This window comes from Podarcis gaigeae, assembly GCF_964106915.1.
Source record: "Podarcis gaigeae genome assembly, chromosome: 7".
Lineage (NCBI taxonomy): Eukaryota > Metazoa > Chordata > Lepidosauria > Squamata > Lacertidae > Podarcis > Podarcis gaigeae.
In genome coordinates, this window is record NC_139683.1 from 33,642,006 (window position 1) to 33,661,182 (window position 19,177).

A 19,177-nucleotide genomic window follows, 5' to 3' on the forward strand; every position below is an offset into this window, starting at 1 on the left:
TGCCTAAACTGTTAAAGGTCCAGGTAAATATATGCATCATTGGTATAAGTCAGAAGCTGAATAATGATGGAACTAGATGCACCTCTGTAGGGAGGGAATTCCACAATTTTGGGCTGACATGGAGACAACCCTTTCCCAGGCTGCCATTTCCTCCCCCCCAATTCTTAGTGATGGAACTAAAAGAATGCCCAAGAGCAGTGGCGTAGCATGGGTTGTCAGCACCCGGGGCAAGGCAAGTAATTTGCACCCCCTAACCCGTGGATTTGCGCCCCCTAACCCCCAGATGTTGCGCCCGGTGCAGCCGGGCCCCCCCTGCACCCGCCTCGCTATGCCACTGCCCAAGAGGATCTGTAAGAACGAAGACGGGGCCTAAGTTGTTTAAAGCCTTAAGCATCAGTGTAAGTAAGCACCTTGAATTGGGCTTGGAAACAACTTGACAGCCAGTGCAACTATTTTAAAACAAGGATTATATTCATTAAGTGGAGCCTGGTCACTGCATTTTGGACCGGTTATAAGTATGGAATAGGGCAGGTGGTAGCTAGCATGGTGCTCAAAAGAGCCAGTATTGACTCTTCAGAAAGGCGCATTGTAGTGGCTATTTCAAAGTTTTCCTTAATTCAGTGACCTGATGTAACTTTGAAGGCACAGTGGTCAAACCAGAGGAACAGCTGCCACCCTGGAAGATCACTGTTTGAGCAGAGATGTTTGAGTACATAGTAAGAAAGAGAACAACAGCAGCATCCTGGTTACAATTGGAGAAGGATAGGCTAGACATAGGGTCCTGGGAGTGACCCTACCATTGGAAGTTGGCTAGGAGTGCATCATTAGAGTAGCTTCCAGCGTTGCTCTTTGGTTAAGGAACAAGTCCTGTCCTCTCACCACAGCTGTCTTTCAGTTTTACTTAGAAGAACACTCAGGTCTTTAAAGCTGTGTTGATAATAAGGGTCAAGTCATCTAGCAAGCCACATGCAATTGAAACAGTATCCAAGAAATCTCCCAAATACGGAGTGTACTGGGCTCTACAGAAAGAACCATCAGCAGTCCAAATGCTAAATATTCCAAACAGTGCTGTTGACTCTTGCATTCTCTTCTATGGTTTTATTGCTTTGTCGCTTGCTACAGATCATTGGTTTATTTATTTAAAACTATTTCTAAGCTATTTAATATTTTTAAATTCTCATAAATGGTGTCCACTATGTACAACGTAAACACACTGTCCATTAAAAGAAAAATACAACCTTAAAACAATATAAAACCAAGTGAAACAAGTTCAGGAGATTCGTGTACATAAATTAGGGTCCAGTCATATGGGTCAGGGAAAGCCTGACCAAAAAGGAAGTATTTGCAAGATATCTGAAGCAGCTGGTGGTTGCTGCTTCCTGAATGGCAGAGGGGAGGACATTCCACAGAACAGGGGCAAGAGCATAGGTCATGGCCCTATGATATGTAGAGTGCAGTGCCATGAATACATTTTCTCCAGATGATCCAACTGGTCTTACAAGTCAATACAGGGGCAGGAGGTTCTTTCGGGTTACCTGGATCCTAGTTGTTTAGGGTTTTATATATTGAAAGACCTATATACTGAAAGACCTACACTGGCTCCCAGTACGTTTCCGAACACAATTCAAAGTGTTGGTGCTGACCTTTAAAGCCTCAGTCCAGTATACCTGAAGGAGCGTCTCCAACCCCATCGTTCTGCCCGGACACTGAGGTCCAGCTCCGAGGGCCTTCTGGCGGTTCTCCTGCTGTGAGAAGCCAAGTACAGGGAACCAGGCAGAGGGCCTTCTCAGTAGTGGCACCCGCCCTGTGGTACGACCAGATGTCAAAGAGAACAACAAGTACCAGAATTTAGAAAACATCTGTTTAGGGAAGCTTTTAATGTTTAATAGACTATTGTATTTTAATATTTTGTTGGAAGCCGCCCAGAGTGGCTGGGGAAACCCAGTCAGATGGGTGGGGTATAAATAACAAATTATTATTATTATTATTATTATTATTATTATTATTATTATTACTACTACTACTACTATGACAAGATCTTGAACATGATCTGGTACTAGTGCAAATCATGCACATCAATCCTCCTTCCCATAGAATGACTGGCTCCTTTTTCTGGAATGTCCGCCTTCCCAAGCATCTTATGCATGCAAGATGTGAGTCCCATGCATTTTGCTCCTCATCTTGCCCATCCAAGACCCATCCCACATATGTACCAGGTCTCTTTCCCTTGCGACCAGGGTGCTCCTAAGATAGCACTTCATTACAATTGGAATTAGTAGTCTTTGCTGAATATTTCCTTACCTGGAGTAATTGGATGACTTTACTAATTTTTGTTGCCTGGAAGCTTAAATTTTAATTGCTTTAAGATTTCCTTTTCTGCCTAAAGTGGAGCATTGTAAAGATTCAAATATTCTCACCTGGGAAAATGTTTCTCTGGCAACCTCCCTCAATAAAGATGGGAGTGAGGTAGCATGACCAGATTTGGGTGCTTTAAAATTTCGGTTCTCCCTATCAGTAACACTTGAGAGGCCTGATATTATCTGTATGTGGTAATGTTTCCTCATATCCAGTAGCAAGGATTTCTAATAATATGAACAAAAATCTGTGACCACTTATCCCTCAATCAGAAAATTAAAGTAATGATGAGGCACTTTGTAAACAAAACTGGAATTGTATTTAAAGACAATGCGGGCTATGGCTTAATGGCTACTCTGATGAGGTACAACACTTTGTTTCAGTCAAAACTCTCTACACTTAAAACACTCACTTTACTGTGTAAAACTCCCAGCCTCTTCAAGGATCTTCCCCTCAGAGAGAGAAACTGGGTTTCCCTGCCTAGGTAACTACTAACCAAGACCTTTCCCAGCTGTAATCTGAGCCCTATCTGACAGTTAAGCCTTATCCAGGCTGTAGCTAAGCCTATTTAACTGACAGTCTAAGTCAGAATCTAACTATCCACTCTCTCCTGGTTGGATAACACTCTACCTAGCCCTGATTGGTTTCTGGATCCCCAGGAGGCTGACCCAAGGTCCATCCATCACAAGTTCCAAAAAAAGGCGTAATATTACAAGAAGAAGAAGAGTTTGGATTTGATATCCCGCCTTTCACTCCCTTTAAGGAGTCTCAAAGCGGCTAACATTCTCCTTTCCCTTCCTCCCCCACAACAAACACTCTGTGAGGTGAGTGGGGCTGAGAGACTTCAAAGAAGTGTGACTGGCCCAAGGTCACCCAGCAGCTGCATGTGGAGGAGCGGAGACACGAACCCGGTTCCCCAGATAATGAGACTACCGCTCTTAACCACTACACCATACTGGAGATCATAGCAGATGAAGCTTCTGGAAGAGATTTTCAAGATGGATTGGGAATAAGTTATTGCTATTGCAAGATGGATTGGGTATGCTATTGCTGCTTTGGAAATATAAATATATAATAAACACTTAAAGAGCATGCCTTCTTTCAGTTTCTGCCTTCATGTATTTGGCAGAACCTGGCAAGTTTCCATCTTTAAGGCAAGAAAATGTATGTGTCAAAGGAGAAGTGAGTTTTAAATCAGTTTTGTGTTATAAGTCGGCTCTGATAACGTGTTGCACAACTGGATGGCAGGTGCTTGTTTGCCAAGGGAGTGGAACTGGTATTAACATCAACAACTGTCACTTCCATTTCTCTGAATGATGGGTGAAGAGCTGCAGACTCCAGCAGTGTCCTTGAATGGCTCATGTCTTCAGGGAAACTCTTTTTGTAGCAAGCAATGCAGAGAGAGCCTGATCTGATTGCAGGCTTCAGAAAGTGCCAAAACAGAGTTTTGATCCTTCCCTTGGGCAAATTCACCCCTTTATCCCTTTGTGTTGTGATTGCCTTGGCACAGCCTTGGCTACAAATGAGCAGTGGCATGTGTTGGGAGTGTGATGTGGGGAAAGGACATCTTTTGGAATGTACATTTGAGTGTTCAATAGGGGCTTCAACACTTGGTGACATGTTATATCTGCCAGTTGACAAGGAGTCACATGTAAGCAAGCTCTCACTGTTGAGAATGCGGAAACTTCCCCTGGAGATGACTGGGATATCCTGTGGGCAATTACACAATAGCTAAGAGCCATTAGCCACCTTTCTCTGTCCTACAGCCCCTCTCTGCTTAGCCGGTAATTTTTCTTGGAAGGGGAAGGAACAGAGAAACATAGCATCTCAGCAGAAATTGAGAGGGGAGGGAAGGAGGAACTGTGATCTTGTCCGAATGTCTCAGAATGTCTGCAGAACTTCTGGCTACTTTTTATGTAGAAATGTACTGCACAGCTCATCTCTAACACTCAAAGCAGAAATGGCTATGCTGTAGATGAGAGGAAACAAACCAATAGCCTTGGGGTTTTTTTCCAAATTGCATATTAGATTTACTACAATTATTAACATTCCACATTTCAGGTTACAAATCCTACCAAGGCAGCTTAAAAGTAAAAATCAGTCACATATTTTTAAATGCACAGTAAACAATATCAGCATCAGAGCTGTCGTGAACTGGCAGGACAGGGAGGAGGAAGAGGATCCCAGTGGGAGGTGTAGCTGGGGCTGGGACACACTGGGGCATGCGGGGGATGGTGAAGGAAGTACTCACAGGGTGACCAAGGATGGTGAGGAAATGGAGGTCAATACATGGGACCCAGAGCAGCTGAACCCATCACCAGAGCTAGAGGGAGCCCTGTCCCCACAAACATGGCAGGCTCTGAGTTGTAGGGGGCAGTGGGAGGGGTGCTTTAAGAGGCTGAGGCAGGCAAGGCAGGTGGGGCTTGGTAGTTCTGGGAGGAGGTGTGTGATTCCTCAGTAGACTTAGAACAGGTGAGGGTCATCTGCCTCATCAAGCCCAGATGTTGCCATCAACATGCAAAGTACAAAAGGGAAGCAGAGCTGAGGTGCTGTGTCTGCTCAACTGCCCATGTTGATGGTGTTAGGAAAACACTGGGGCCTAATTTTAATAGTAGAATGTCTGACATCTGGTGGGCGGAGCTTTTGTGTTGTGCTCCGGAATTGGCCCCTTCCTTTGGGTGTTCAGTTAAGTTCAGTTAGATACCAACTGTCATTCTTGCTTTTTGCCTCTTTCTTGCCTTAAGTTGTTATAGTTTCTCTCAGATGGTATGTTATTGTGTTATGATCTTCTTTATTATTAAAGCTTTGTTTGACGTATACGTGAGCCGCTTACTTTGCTGAAAGAAAAGAAAACTCTGCTGAAGAATGGTGGAATATCCTAAACTACATGAGTGAGGGGGTATTTCCAATTGGACAGGAGGATTGATCTTTTTTTAATTGCCCCCATCCTCCACAACAGATGGGCCTTGGCTTGGAAGTGTAGTCCAAAAACAGCTAGAGACCAAAGGTTGGGAAACACTGCTCTATGGGACTGTGCTTCAGGTTTGACTCTGGACTGTATTCTAACTGCTAGACTTCAGACTTGGCTAATTGGATTGACCGTGGACTGCGTTTCTTGGACTCTGAACTTTGCTTGTGTGGCTTGACCCCTGGACTTTGGACTTGACATACTGACTTGCTACCAGGTAGGCCAGGGGTTCAGAACACATTCATTCGATTCTCCATCCAGTTTTTTGTTTTTCTTCCCACAGTTGGTATTCCATGTCTCCTGAACATGCTCGGGCTGTTTGTCTTCGTAGAGTTATTTTCCTTGAGATGCGCAGCAATTCTGCAGACCTGAACATTCACACAAGCATGTTTACGTAATGTCTGGGTGGTGCTGTTTTGGCTGTTTAAAGACTGGTACATGGAGCAGTGAGATCTCTATTAGTATACACGGTGGGAAAGGGTACGTTAAAGATGGCTGGACATTTCAATCATAGAATTGTAGAGTTGGAAGGGACCCTGAGGGTGATATAGTCCAACCCCCTGCAGTTCTGTGTGGGCTCAATACACCAACCTTTTGTTAACAGCCAGACACACTGACCCATTGCATCACAGGAAAGATACTAAAAACGCTCCTTCCCCTTGACTTCCACACACTGAAAGTTCAGTATCAGAAGGCCTGACAAAATTTTGGCCCTTATATAAGCAATAATGAGAGAAACAGACCAGTGTTATTATAATCATGTCAGCAAATGGAGTTGTATTTTCAGTCTCCCATTTCCATGCAAACGTTAGATTTTCTTTAAAAGTGTTATAGCAGCGTTCTTGTTCCTCCAGCTACTAAGTAAGTAATTGAAGCAATTATGCAGCTGACACTGAAATCTAAGAGTTCAAACTGCCTCTGAAATCTAAGAGTTCAGCAAAATCCCCCTTGGGTATTCAAATTCACACTTTCAAAAATGTGACTATCTTCAGCTTGCTGAGCTCTGCTTAATTTACATTGCACTCAGATGCCATACCAATTTAGCCTAGTTAGCATTCCTATTAGGAAATATTCTTCTTGAGTAGCTCAACTAACCTTACATCAAATCGATAAGGATCAATGACTATTGTGTGATAACTTGGTTGAAAAATTTTATGCCACTTATCCAAATGCTCGAGTCAAATACGAATTATTTTTTTAAAAACCTAAGTAACATTTATTTTTAAAAAAATAAACATATAAACCATATGGCAGTAAAAATATTTATAAAACTACAGAGTGCAGAAGTCATATGCATCCATTTAGAATGCCTGGTTGACAAATATATTTCAAATATATGAATAAATTGCTAAGTGCTCCTATAAGAACAAGGAAGAGAAACAGGCCCTGTTGGAGATTTGTCAACCTGTTTCTGCTTTCTTAAAAAATGTAGACATAAATATAAAAGTTAGTTTTATTTTAATAGGTTTGTAATTAATACTACTTTATGTGTGTTCTTGGGCAATTTTGCTCTCTTAAATGTTTAACAAAGTAAAATTAAGCTGAAATAAGCAGGATGATGAGTTCCCAAAGGTCAACCTAAGATACACACTTTCCTTACATTCTACTAAGGTATAGGTAAAGGGACCCCTGACCATTAGGTCCAGTTGTGGCCGACTCTGGGGTTGCGGCGTTCATCTCGCTTTATTGGCCGAGGGAGCCGGCATACAGCTTCCGCGTCATGTGGCCAGCATGACTAAACCACTTCTGGAGAACCAGAGCAGCGCATGAAAACGCCGTTTACTTTCCCGCCAGAGCTGTACCTATTTATCTACTTGCACTTTGACGTGCTTTCAAACTGCTAGGTTTGCAGGAGCAGGGACCGAGCAACGGGAGCTCACCCTGTCACCGGGATTCGAACCGCTGACCTTGCTGCCAGCTAGTAGTACATTCTACTAGCGAGCAGCAAAGGACTTCCTGTAGGAAATGATTGAAGATTGGCCAAGCAGATGCTGTGAAAAATCCACACTAGTCCTCATAGATGTTTTTATACTGTGCATTCTTGGCTGACTGGAAATTTTTAAGCTCACTGAATCTACGTTGGTCATGTTACGCCTCCTAGAATGTTTGAGAAGCTTTTGTTTGAATAATGCCCTCCCACAAATCACAGGATCTCAGATCAATAGTAATTCTTTCAATTGAAAATGATCTTCTCATCAGTTTAGTCGTCCCGTCCCCCCATTATTTGTACATGTATACAGTTTGTGCTGTGGAGACTGCATATGTGGAGTATGCCTTTCCAGTAGTTACCTGATATGCTTGCAATAAGGTTATTGTAAAATATTTATAGTGTTGCTCACCACCTGCACTGAAAACCAGTGTTAGCTTTTACCTCCTAATTGATCTTTATTCAGGGGATTGTCTCTTTCTCCTCAAGCCACATAACATAGCCAGTACTCTGCATTTCCCAAGGTTCCCCCAACTTCAATTTTTTATAAATCACTTGGAGTAAAATCTTGATACAATTTAGTACTGTAAGTGTTACAATAAAAAAAGGACCATTTCATGTGGGGGTTAGGTTCCTGGCCCCTGCACGCATCGGTGGAGCGGGCATAAGTGCACCCCACCATAATAATAATAATAATAATAATAATAATAATAATAATAATAATAATAAATAATTAATACCCTGCCCATCTGACTGGGCTTCCCCAGCCACTCTGGGCGGCTTCCAAAAAAATATTAAAATACTGTAATACATCAAACATTAAAAGCTTCTCTAAACAGGGCTGCCTTCAGATGTCTTCTGAAAGTCTGGTAGCTGTTGTTCTCTTTGACATCTGATGGGAGGGCGTTCCACAGGGCGGGCGCCACTACCGAGAAGGCCCTCTGCCTGGTTCCCTGTAACTTGGCTTCTCGAAGTGAGGGAACTGCCAGAAGGCCCTCGGCGCTGGACCTCAGTGTCTGGGTAGAACGATGGGGGTGGAGATGCTCCTTCAGGTATACAGGATTGAGGCCGTTTAGGGCTTTAAAGGTCAGCACCAACACTTTGAATTGTGCTCTGAAATGTACTGGGAGCCCAGCATGGCCCCATTATGCCCCCGTTCTGGCCTCTTCAGGGTCCAATAGGAATCCATGTGTTGGTGATCAAGGGCACACCTAAAATGGTCATCACTTGGATGTTACAGCTGTAGGAATATAGGAAGCTACCAGTACCTTATACCAAGTCAGACCATTGGTCCATCTAGTGCAGTGTCTACCCTAGATTAGGATTTCAGATAGGGGCCTTTTTACAGCCTTTTTAAAGCCCTTCCTGGTGATACCAGACAGGGCCAGCCCAAGACACCTGAGGCAAAATGGCCTCCCCTCTCCCTGCTGGGAAGAAGTGATGATGATTGAAGATCCATTCTACATCAAGAAAGTGGGGAATAAATATCTACATTGGGATCTGCTGCCCCTGTGGATCCTGCCACCTGAGGCAGAAGCCTCACCTTGCTTCATGGGTGAGCCGACCCCAGTACCAACAATTGACCATGGGACCTTCTGCATACAAATCATGTGTTCTGCCTTGAGCTGCAGCTGTTTATGAACAAACGTTTTCAAAGCCAGGACTGTGTCCTTGAGTGCTTGTGAAAATTCTGTCCTCAGTGGTGCAACAGATCTCATATTTGACAGTATTGCACATAATGTACTTAAAGTCAGCCTGAACAAATAAAAAATGTTGTTCGCAGCTTTCAAACAAAGTTATTCCCTCAGACAATTAGGGTTGTGAGGAAACTACGTATTTATTTTCTTTGTCCAGGCAGTGTCCTTTCACTTTATGCTCTGTCCCTCTATCTTTTCTGAAACACAAAAATGTGTCCCCGTTGAGTTGTTGGTTTACTATTTTAACATGTCTTTCTGAATCTCTAGCCCGAATGCTTGATATTAACCTGTCATTTTGGTGGAAAGAAATCAATCCAACACAAGATTAAGCACTCTTGTTATTAAACAGATAATAAGCCAGGCTTTATCTGAACAGGGCCTGGTGACATTTAAGCATGATGTGAATACACATAAAAGGTAAAGGTAAAGGTACCCCTGCCCGTACGGGCCAGTCTTGCCAGACTCTGGGGTTGTGCGCCCATCTCACTCAAGAGGCCAGGGGCCAGCGCTGTCTGAAGACACTTCCGGGTCACGTGGCCAGCGTGACATCGCTGCTCTAGTGAGCCAGAGCTGCACATGGAAACGCCGTTTACCTTCCCGCTAGAAAGCGGTCCCTATTTATCTACTTGCACCCGAGGGTGCTTTCGAACTGCTAGGTTGGCAGGCGCTGGGACCGAGCAACGGGAGCGCACCCCGCCGCAGGGATTCGAACCGCCGACCTTTCGATCAGCAAGCTCTAGGCGCTGAGGCTTTTACCGACAGCGCCACCCACATCCCGTGAATACACATACCTCATTCTTATTTGATCACAGTTGATCAAACCACTGCTGAGATAGTTTGAATTGGTTTCAGATTCTGGATTAAGCATGAACTCTGATTAGTCCTAACCTGCTGCCAATAATTACAGTTCACTCTTACTTTGTTCCAGAAGGAATGGAAGGGGGGACAGCTTGATTTTATGGTCCACTCTTGCTTGCTTAACCGTGGTCAAGCAATTGGCAGACTTGCATCTGCTCTGGTTTCCCAGGGTGGAATTGGAAAAGTTACTACCTTGCAAGGCTGTTGTGAGCTTGATTAAAATAAGAAAGGACTTGAATAGTCATCCTTCCCATTGAAATGCTGCTTATGTGATAATAATTACATCGAGCTACATTAACGCAACATTGTTCTGTCTGCTTGCGTAGCATATTTTATGACATATTGACATTATGCTGTTTGAAATTGCCTGTCAAAGTTACATGTCTATTATTTTACTAAGCATATGCACTGTTTTATCCCACTTACTGGCTGTGTGTGCAGAAACCTATCTATTTCATGCTAGCAGCTGTTCCTCATTCAACAGATGTCATTAAAAGTTCATTCTATCACTTACTTGGAATTTTGAAAGACACGGCAACCCAGCAGAAATTGGTTTTTGTTTCAGTATGTCTGTGGAATGGGACTTTGCAACATTTTGGGGAAATGTGGATAATTTTTAAAGCTGCATACATAAAAAGAATGGGTACATATCTGCTTCATAATATTCATTGTGCGAGAATTATGAGCTAGATTTTCCCCCCTAGAACAATACAGATGATAGAAATATGCATCAGAAGTACTGTTGTGCTTTACTTATCCAGGATGGGGTTTGTTTTGAGTATTTTGTTAAATCAAGCCATAATCTAGTAGCAGGTTCCATATATAGATATTACAGTTCAATTTTGTAACACTAGAGGGGGTCAGGAGTTTAGTTCCACGGGGAATGTAGGTGATCAGCTTATTATGAAGCACTGTAAAGTTATCATTTCAGGATTAAAAGTGAATCTACAATCTCTCTCTCTCTCTCTCTCTCTCTCTCTCTCTCTCTCACACACACACACACACACACACAAAACCAACCTATAAAATAATGCAAGGTGTGAAGAAAGTGGGGGAAGATAAATTTGGTTTCCCTCCTGTTCATAACACCAGAATTTCAGTCATCCAAATAAACTAATCAAGACAGACAAGTCTATCAATGTCTATTAACCAGGACAAGTTGGGCCACTGCACTAAAATGGTGCAGCATGGATTGCTTCTAATTCAGGATTTTAGCCACTTTATTCCCTTGTCCTTCCCGGTTTCCCCCCACCCATCTCCAGCAGTCACACTGCAGCATGGTAGCGCAGTTGGTAGAGCATGAGACTATTAATCTCAGAGCATGGGTGTAGTGCGGGGGGGAAACTGCCTCCCAAATCAATAAAAATACATAGCAAACAGAGGTTCTCCCCCCCCCCCCAGCAAAAGGCCTACCCCTCCCCCACCAAAAGGCCTGCCCTCCCTAACAAAAATCCTGGCTACGCCCATGTCTCAGAGTCACGGGTTTGAGCTCCATGTTGGGCAAAAAATTACTGCATTTTAGGAGGTTGGACTAGATAACTCTTGTGGGTCCCTTACGGCTCTACAATTCTATGAGTCCATGTTCAATTCTCTTCAGGCTCTTTTCAGGGTTTTGCTTCTTAGTTTATTTTTCCTTTAAAAAAATATTTTGTTATACAGTGGTGTGACGTTAACATATAAGAGAGAGTGCTGGAGGGGAATTAGTTAAATAGGTTGCACAGACAGGACCCAGGGGGCTGGAGTCAGTGGGACTATAAAACCAGTTCTGGGAGGAGTTGGTTGGGAGTTGTTGGTGGGTAGTTGGTTGGTTTTAGTGGGTTGGCTGGTTGGGAAAGGCAGTTGGTAATAGAGAGACAGTTAGGGCAGTGGGTTCTTGAGTGTGGGGAGGTAGAAGAGAGAGAGAGAGAGGAAAATAAGACTAAGAAAGTAAAGAGCAACAACATTTGGAATGCCGTAAAAGTTTGTGTGTGTCTGAAATAAAATACACTCTTCTACCTGACTGAGACTGAAGTGATTTTACCAGGGAGGACCTGGTTGGTGGCAGTGGATTAGTGGTGTACGGGTCAATAGTCCGTGAGATGTAAGGAAAATGAAGGAACGTTCTTTCACCTTTGGTGGACCTGCCCTAGAGTGAAGGCTTTCTGGGAAATGATATATAATGAGCTGAAAAAGGTATTTAAGTATACCTTCCCTAAGAAACCAGAGGCCTTCCTTTTGGGTATTGTCGGCCCAGGGGTGTTTTAAAGAAGGACCGAACATTTTTTATGTATGCAACAACAGCAGCAAGGATACTTGTCGCTAAGCATTGGAAAACTCAAGACCTACCCACACTGGAAGAATGGCAGATGCAACTGATGGACTACATGGAACTGGCCGAGATGACTGGCAGAATCCGAGATCTGGGAGAGGAGATGGTAGAAAAAGACTGGGAAAAAATTAAGATTTATTTGCAAAAATATTGTAAACTGTATGAATGTTAAGCAGGATGCTTGAGTATAAACATCTCGGCACCACTAAAACAGACGAAGGGAATTAGGAAGATAAGTTAAACTCAAGTAAAAACAATTTTTTAGATAAATCAGGTTAAGTTTAATTTTGTAAGGAGTGAAATAAAGGTATCTAAAATTTGAGATATAACATTGGGAAATTAGACAGTAAGGATGGAGATAAGGTGATAAATTGCTGGTTAAATTTTTATAATTTGGAACACAGGAGCGGGAGTTGTGAGGAAGTCCAAAGGAGATAAGAAAGTATGTTATGATGTGTAATAACTTTGTTTGCTTTTTTATATTGTAATCAAAAAAAAACAACCTTAATAAATATTATAAAAAAAAAAATAGTCCGTGAGACGATTGGGGGACCCTGTGTGAACGCCACAAGTGGTGCCTCTGGTGATGAACTGAATTCATTCCGGAGGTCCATTCTTTAGCTGAAACCATTCCTATCCTGAGGCGCGCTTTTGCTAATGGGGCTCCCGCTGCATGCGTGCATCCGGCACCGATTTCCGTTCGCATCCTGGGGCAGAGTTTGCAACTACTTCTGGGTTAGCGGAGCTCGTAACCTGAAGCGTTCGTAACCAGAGGTACCACTGTACTTCTGCAAACCTTGGGTTTCCCCTCAAGACTGCTGATACAGTGTGTGCAGATGGTTTGTGAGACTAAAGCAAGAAGGTTGCAAACAAGAATGCTGAATGATCCTAGACACAGGAGACCACCTCCAAACCTGCATTTTGAATTCATCATAGTAATTGGGTGGAGAAGCGGTAGAACACAATATCCAGAGGAGAGCCGTGTCAATCTGTTGCAGCAAAAGCAACAGGAGTCTTGTTGAATCTTTAAAACTAACACATTAATTGTGGCAGAAGCCACTTTACTAGATGGGGAAATGTCAGAGAAACATGGGCTCTTTTTTTTCTAAGGAGTTTGCAAGGAACAGCAGACACACTGCATTATTCTGAAGAGCACAGCTTAAGACAAGATCCAACCAAATGGCAGAAGCGTTCAGTCAGTGTGGGTGTGATCCAGTCTCATCAAGAAGCTACTGATTATGAATTAGAAAAGCAACATGAACATATTAGTGTAAATAAGCATCTAAAGAGGGAGATTACATTTTGTAAGGAGCTGGCCTCTCCCAGTCCAAGTTTCAGATTTGCTAATGAAACTCATTGGTTTCAGGTTGGAGTCTCACTCTGAAATGTTATTCTTGTTGTTGCTGAACTATGTCGACAACCAACGCTTTTTCTTGAGGCGGTACACGCTGCTACACTGTCCCACCAATTGTTTTTGCCTTGCCTGCCACCACCACTGTACAGCCTCCTGGGAGTGCTCTGGCACAACCCTTTTATTATCACCAAAGCACCTTCCAGGAAGGTCCTGGCTGATCTTAAAAAGGTTATACCAGAGCAGAGGCGCTTTGGAATGACCCTCTTATGGTCATCAGGCAAATTCCTGGAAGGAAGGAAGTAAAAGGGTTGCTCTAAAGCGACTCCAGAAGGCTGTGCCAGTGGAAGCAGCAGATGAGGAGGAGGAGGAGGGTGGAGCAAGGGGTGGGCAGGCGGGTAAGTGGCAGAGGCAGGAAGGTGGCAGGGATGCAAGCAAGCAAACATTGGTGGGATGGGGGGGCATGGTGAATACCGGCACCTTTTTTCACAGAAATAAAGCACTGCTGGCAACCATATTACAGGTCTGGCAGCTAATCTATGACATTTGTCCCTAATGCCTAGGATGCATATACAGTGGTACCTCAGGTTACATATGCTTCAGGTTACAGACTCCGCTAACGCAGAAATAGTACCTCGGGTTAAGAACTTTGCTTCAGGATGAGAACAGAAATCGTGCTCCGGCGGCGCAGCAGCAGCAGGAGGCCCCATTAGCTAAAGTGGTGCTTCAGGTTAAGAACAGTTTCAGGTTAAGAATGGACCTCCAGAACGAATTAAGTACTTAACCTGAGGTACCACTGTAGAACTCTCATCAACCCCAGCCAGCTTGAATGAGATAGTAGTCCAGCAACACTGATATTGAGTATATTATAGACCAGGGGTTGGCAAGGCTTACCAGGCATGGGCCGGATCACTCCCGCAATCCTTCATGGGCCAGGCGGGCGTAGCGCAATGCCGGAAATTGCTTCTGTGCATGCCCAGACGCCAAAAAGCATGCCTGCGCAGAAGCAATTTTTGGTGTCTGGGCATGCACAGAACCGATTTCTGGTGCCACAGACATGTGAAGAAGCGATTTCTGGCATCTGGGCATGCGCAGAAGTGATTTCCAGAGCCGCAGAAGAGAGTCCCCGCACCACGCTGTGCTGGTTTAGCGCAGCGTGCGGGGACTCGCCAAGTGGGCAGCTTGGTTCGGAGGCAGCTCATGGGCTGGTTAAACGGCCTCTATGGGCCACTTCCGGCCTATGGGCCACAGGTTGGGGACCCGTGTTATAGACCTAACTCCAAACAGTACTTAGACTTGTAGAATTATAGAGTTAGAAGGGGCCACAAGGGTCATCTTGTCCAACCATCTGCAATGCAGGGATCTTTTGCCCAACATGGGGCTCACTACCCTGAGATTAAGAGTCTCATACTTATTCTGTGGTTTTCTCCTGCCCTCTAGTGAGCTCAGCTTCCCCCACCTGCATAAGACATTGGGGGAAAGTACTTGCCATCAATTGCTTCACTATTTCACCCCACCACAGCTCCAGCCTGCCCACTTCAATGAAGCTTCTCCCCTTTCTTTATTTTTCAAACTGACAGTGTGGTGTAAAAAACAACAACAACAAATTACAGTGTTGTATAGTGGTTAAAGTTTTGGACTAAGATCTGGGAGGCCTAAGTGATTCGAATCTCACAGAATCATAGAATTGTAGAGTTGGAAGGTACCCTGACGATCATCTACTCCAACTTCCTGTAAGAAGAGTTTGTATTTGATATCCCACTTTATCACTACCTGAAGGAGTCTCAAAGCAGCTAGCATTCTCCTTTCCCTTCCTCCCCCACAACAAACACTCTGTGAGGTGAGTGGGGCTGAGAGACTTCAAGGAAGTGTGACTAGCCCAATATCACCCAGCAGCTGCATGTAGAGGAGCAGAGACCCAGTTCACCAGATTACGAGTCTACCGCTCTTAACCACTACACCACACTGGCTCTCAGTAATGCAGGAATACACAGTTGTCCCATATGGGGATTGAACCTGCAGCCTTGGGGTTATCAGCATCATGCTCTGACAAACTGAGTTATCCAAGCCACAAAGCCCACTGGGAAATCTTTGGCCAGTCACTGGCTCTCAGCCTAGCCTACCTCACAGGGTTGTTGTGAGGATAAAAAGGAGAGGAGGAAAACTATGGTAAGTAAGCCATCCTGAACTCCGAAAAATGTATGTTGAAACAATCAAATCAATGTCTTCTTTTCATTTTTTTAAAAAGTATATTTAAAATACAACTTCAAAACAGGTTGGTGGGGGAGTGATGAGGGGTTTTGTTGCTTCACAATACCAGCTCAACAGTTGTGGCTGCTTCAGGACTGGTAGAGCTGGTTTTCCCTGCTCTTGGCCCTGCAGAGGATTAGATATATACAAACAGGAATGTGGTGAGTGGACATCTAGAGGGCAGCACATCCTCTCTTCATATACTTCCATGCTCACCCCTAGTTTAGAGGCCCATTCCTGTTACATAAACCCCCGTCTGAAGTATAAAGTGCTATAGTCTCGAAAAAGGTTTGCCACCTCTGGGGCCAAAGGTACGGTGGGTTGTTTATATGTGTATTATAAAAGTAAGTACTGTATGAGGTGTATATAAAGTGGTTAAGATTGTGAAGTGATGCTGTTTTTGTTGTCTGGGGAATATATTTTCAAGCCTTCCACTTGAAGGATGGCCTTCAGTGAGGGAAAGCTCTTTTAAACCCTTGTGGGGAGAAGCAGCTGTTGCTGAAAGAATAATTAATGTATTAATTCATTCTTATCACATTTATATCTCACCTTGGTAGGTGATGCTGAGAACTGATGGTGGCCCCAAGGTCACTCAGTGAGCTCCAAGGTGAAGCGGGGATGCAGCCTTATTTGGTTGCTAATCCACTCCCTTGCCCCACTCGAATGAAACCAGAGTACTGTAGTTCACACCCACATATATTTGAATTTATATATGAGGAGCATATATACCAGTAAGCATTATTTTTGTGTGTTTATTGACACCTCCTAGTTTGTTGGCTCTATTATGCCCAATTAAGCACTGACAGGGCAAACGCACCATGTTTAAACACAATAACAACACCCAGGAAGTATGCAGAAGCACTCAGACAACTGTAAATTCTCAGAACACACTTTTCAATGTAGTTTGGGCAGGTTTCTGGTTTTGTGCAGAATCAAGTGAAATGTATAAATTTAAGGCTACGCTCCTCCGTTCAGGAGTGCGCCAGATATAGTTATGAGCATGGCAGAAAAAGAAATGAAAACACTGAAGAAGTAGTGGGCGTGAAAAGGGGAGTATCAGAAAGTGAACACTGATCCATCCCTCCAAAAACAGAAACAAATCACCAGGAACCCAGAGTGGAATGGTTTGGAGCCCAATTTTCCTGAATTTATTGGATTATCCCTATATAGGGTAAGTTTATAGGGGGAAAGCATTGAGACTGGTGTTGACTGAGGGTGTGGATTACATAAATTTAGTGGGAATGCAGCAGTTGCAAACACACAGCATGTTCCAGTGTCATCAAACTGTCCTGAGATCTTACAAAGAAGGGAGGGATATAACTTTAATTAAACAAACAAACAAACAACCTGTAATCCAGCAACATCTGGAGGGGCACAGGTTCCCCATCCCTGCTTTAGACAGATAGGTATATTTATGTTAAAAGAAACTTGTAAAAGCAACAATGCCCTTTAGATTCTTTGGGTGGGGGGAAATTTAGCAAACACTGGTCAAGTTGAACATTTGGGGAGAGAGAAGACAATATATTTCAGCTAGTAGTTTTAGTTGGAATATCAAGCTGCTAAAATTGATTTTGCATTTGGAGTTGTAGATTTTGATTGATTTTGCCTCTTAAATGGTTTATTTGTAAACACCTCTTTATATTCTCTCAAGAGGTGACAAAAACTGAGTTCTAGAGCTAATAATTTTAATATAAGAGTAAATGGTGTAGAAACTGCATAGTGTTAAAAAGAAAATTCAGAGAAATATATGAGATATTGTTGACAGGGAAAGGGGGTAATCAGTGAAGTTCCCTACCTGGATTGTCTATCAGGCAAAATAGGTGTGGATAAGTAAAGGATTACTATCAATTTTACCCAACCGCCTTGGGTTTTTGAAGGACTAGTCCCAAATGACCTTCATGTGTGCTTCATGACATCTTCTGTATTGTAGGGTAGCAACAGTTGATTATGTAGCTGCCATGAGCCCCTCAGCACTATTGAGACTGATTTTGGATTGGCAGGTTCTGACACAGGAGGAAGAATAAATGAGGAACTGCCATGGGCTTCCTTCCCAGGTTGACGAGTCCCACTTGCCTCTCACTTTCCTCTACAGCACACGCAGAAACTGCCTTCTTGACCATTGGGCCCATTATTGGTCTCATCCACTCAATCCACTGGAGCTTGTTTTCATATGCAGGGGAGGTCCCTAACTCACTGAGGGCTTGAGACCCATTGACTACCCTCACCTGGTTTAGCCGGAAAATCAAAGCCATTTCTGCAGTGTGGCTGCCAGCGGCGTAGCTAGCCGCTCGGGTGCCTGGTGCAGGGGCGTGTCCTGCAGCTAGAGGCGGGGCAATCAGCCCATGGGGGCAGGGTGAGCCCCTTCTATGCCTCCCCCTCAGCTGTAGGGCAGCTGAGGGAGAGGCAGTAGGCAAAGGCAAGTCCCATGCTGCCGTTTCAGGCAGCACAGAACCTGCAGGAGCCTAAGCCACCATGTCACTCCTAAAAAGTTTCGTGAGCCCATTTTTTAAAAACTCATTTTGTCACACCTCCCCCCGCCCCCCGATAATGATAGACGGGGCAAAAACACACCCCTTCCTCCACCACTGGTGGCTGCTGTCACATGCTGACAGCTTGTAGGAGCCACAGGTGAGAGCTGAGTGCAGGGTGGGGATCAAAGGTGGACAAACTATTCCAGAAGTAGCACAATGTGTCCCCCACTAGATGTACTACCCCTCCTCTAACACCCCAAATGAGAGACTATTTAGAAATGAAAATATGAATGAGCTACAATAGGCTTTCCTGTTTTAGTGTGTTTTGCTGCAGGCTGAATGAGCATGAAGAATCCCCTTTGGGAAATATTAGTCTTGGTTTCCTGTGATTTTGCATACATCTTTATTCCCATTTTCCCAGGTAGGCAATTCTGGAAAAGCTTTTTGGGAGAAGGGCACAGTGGAGATTTATAGTTCTGTCATATTATCAATTTTGTTTACAGATATGCAAGTTGAGCTGGTACATGCAAGCAACTAGGGACAGGGGCAGATGGCAGTAGTCTCCAAGTAACCCCAGCACCTGAGATCAAAGAGAACAACAGCCAGCTCCAAAAACCTATTACTTTAGGTATCTTCTTCCATTTTACTCGATGCAGACCAAAGTCCAGACTGGACTTTTGCAGTTCCCACATTAACAGATGCGCATGATGTTCCAAGTTAGCTTTTTAGACAAAAGGCAACTTTTATGGCCTGCTTAATTACCTGATGAACTTCTCCCACTGAAATCAATTAGTGATGGGCGAACTCCCCTCAGCTCAATTTGGAACCATCTCAGTATTTACAAGCTTTCTTGGCAAGCATTCAGAAAAAGCTTGTCTGTTTTCCCAGGGTTCTCTCCCAGCTCATAATGGGGGTACATGCATGCTGATGGTACAGCATCCATACACCTTGTCATATTGCCCCCAAAACAAACACACCTGGGGACAAGAGAG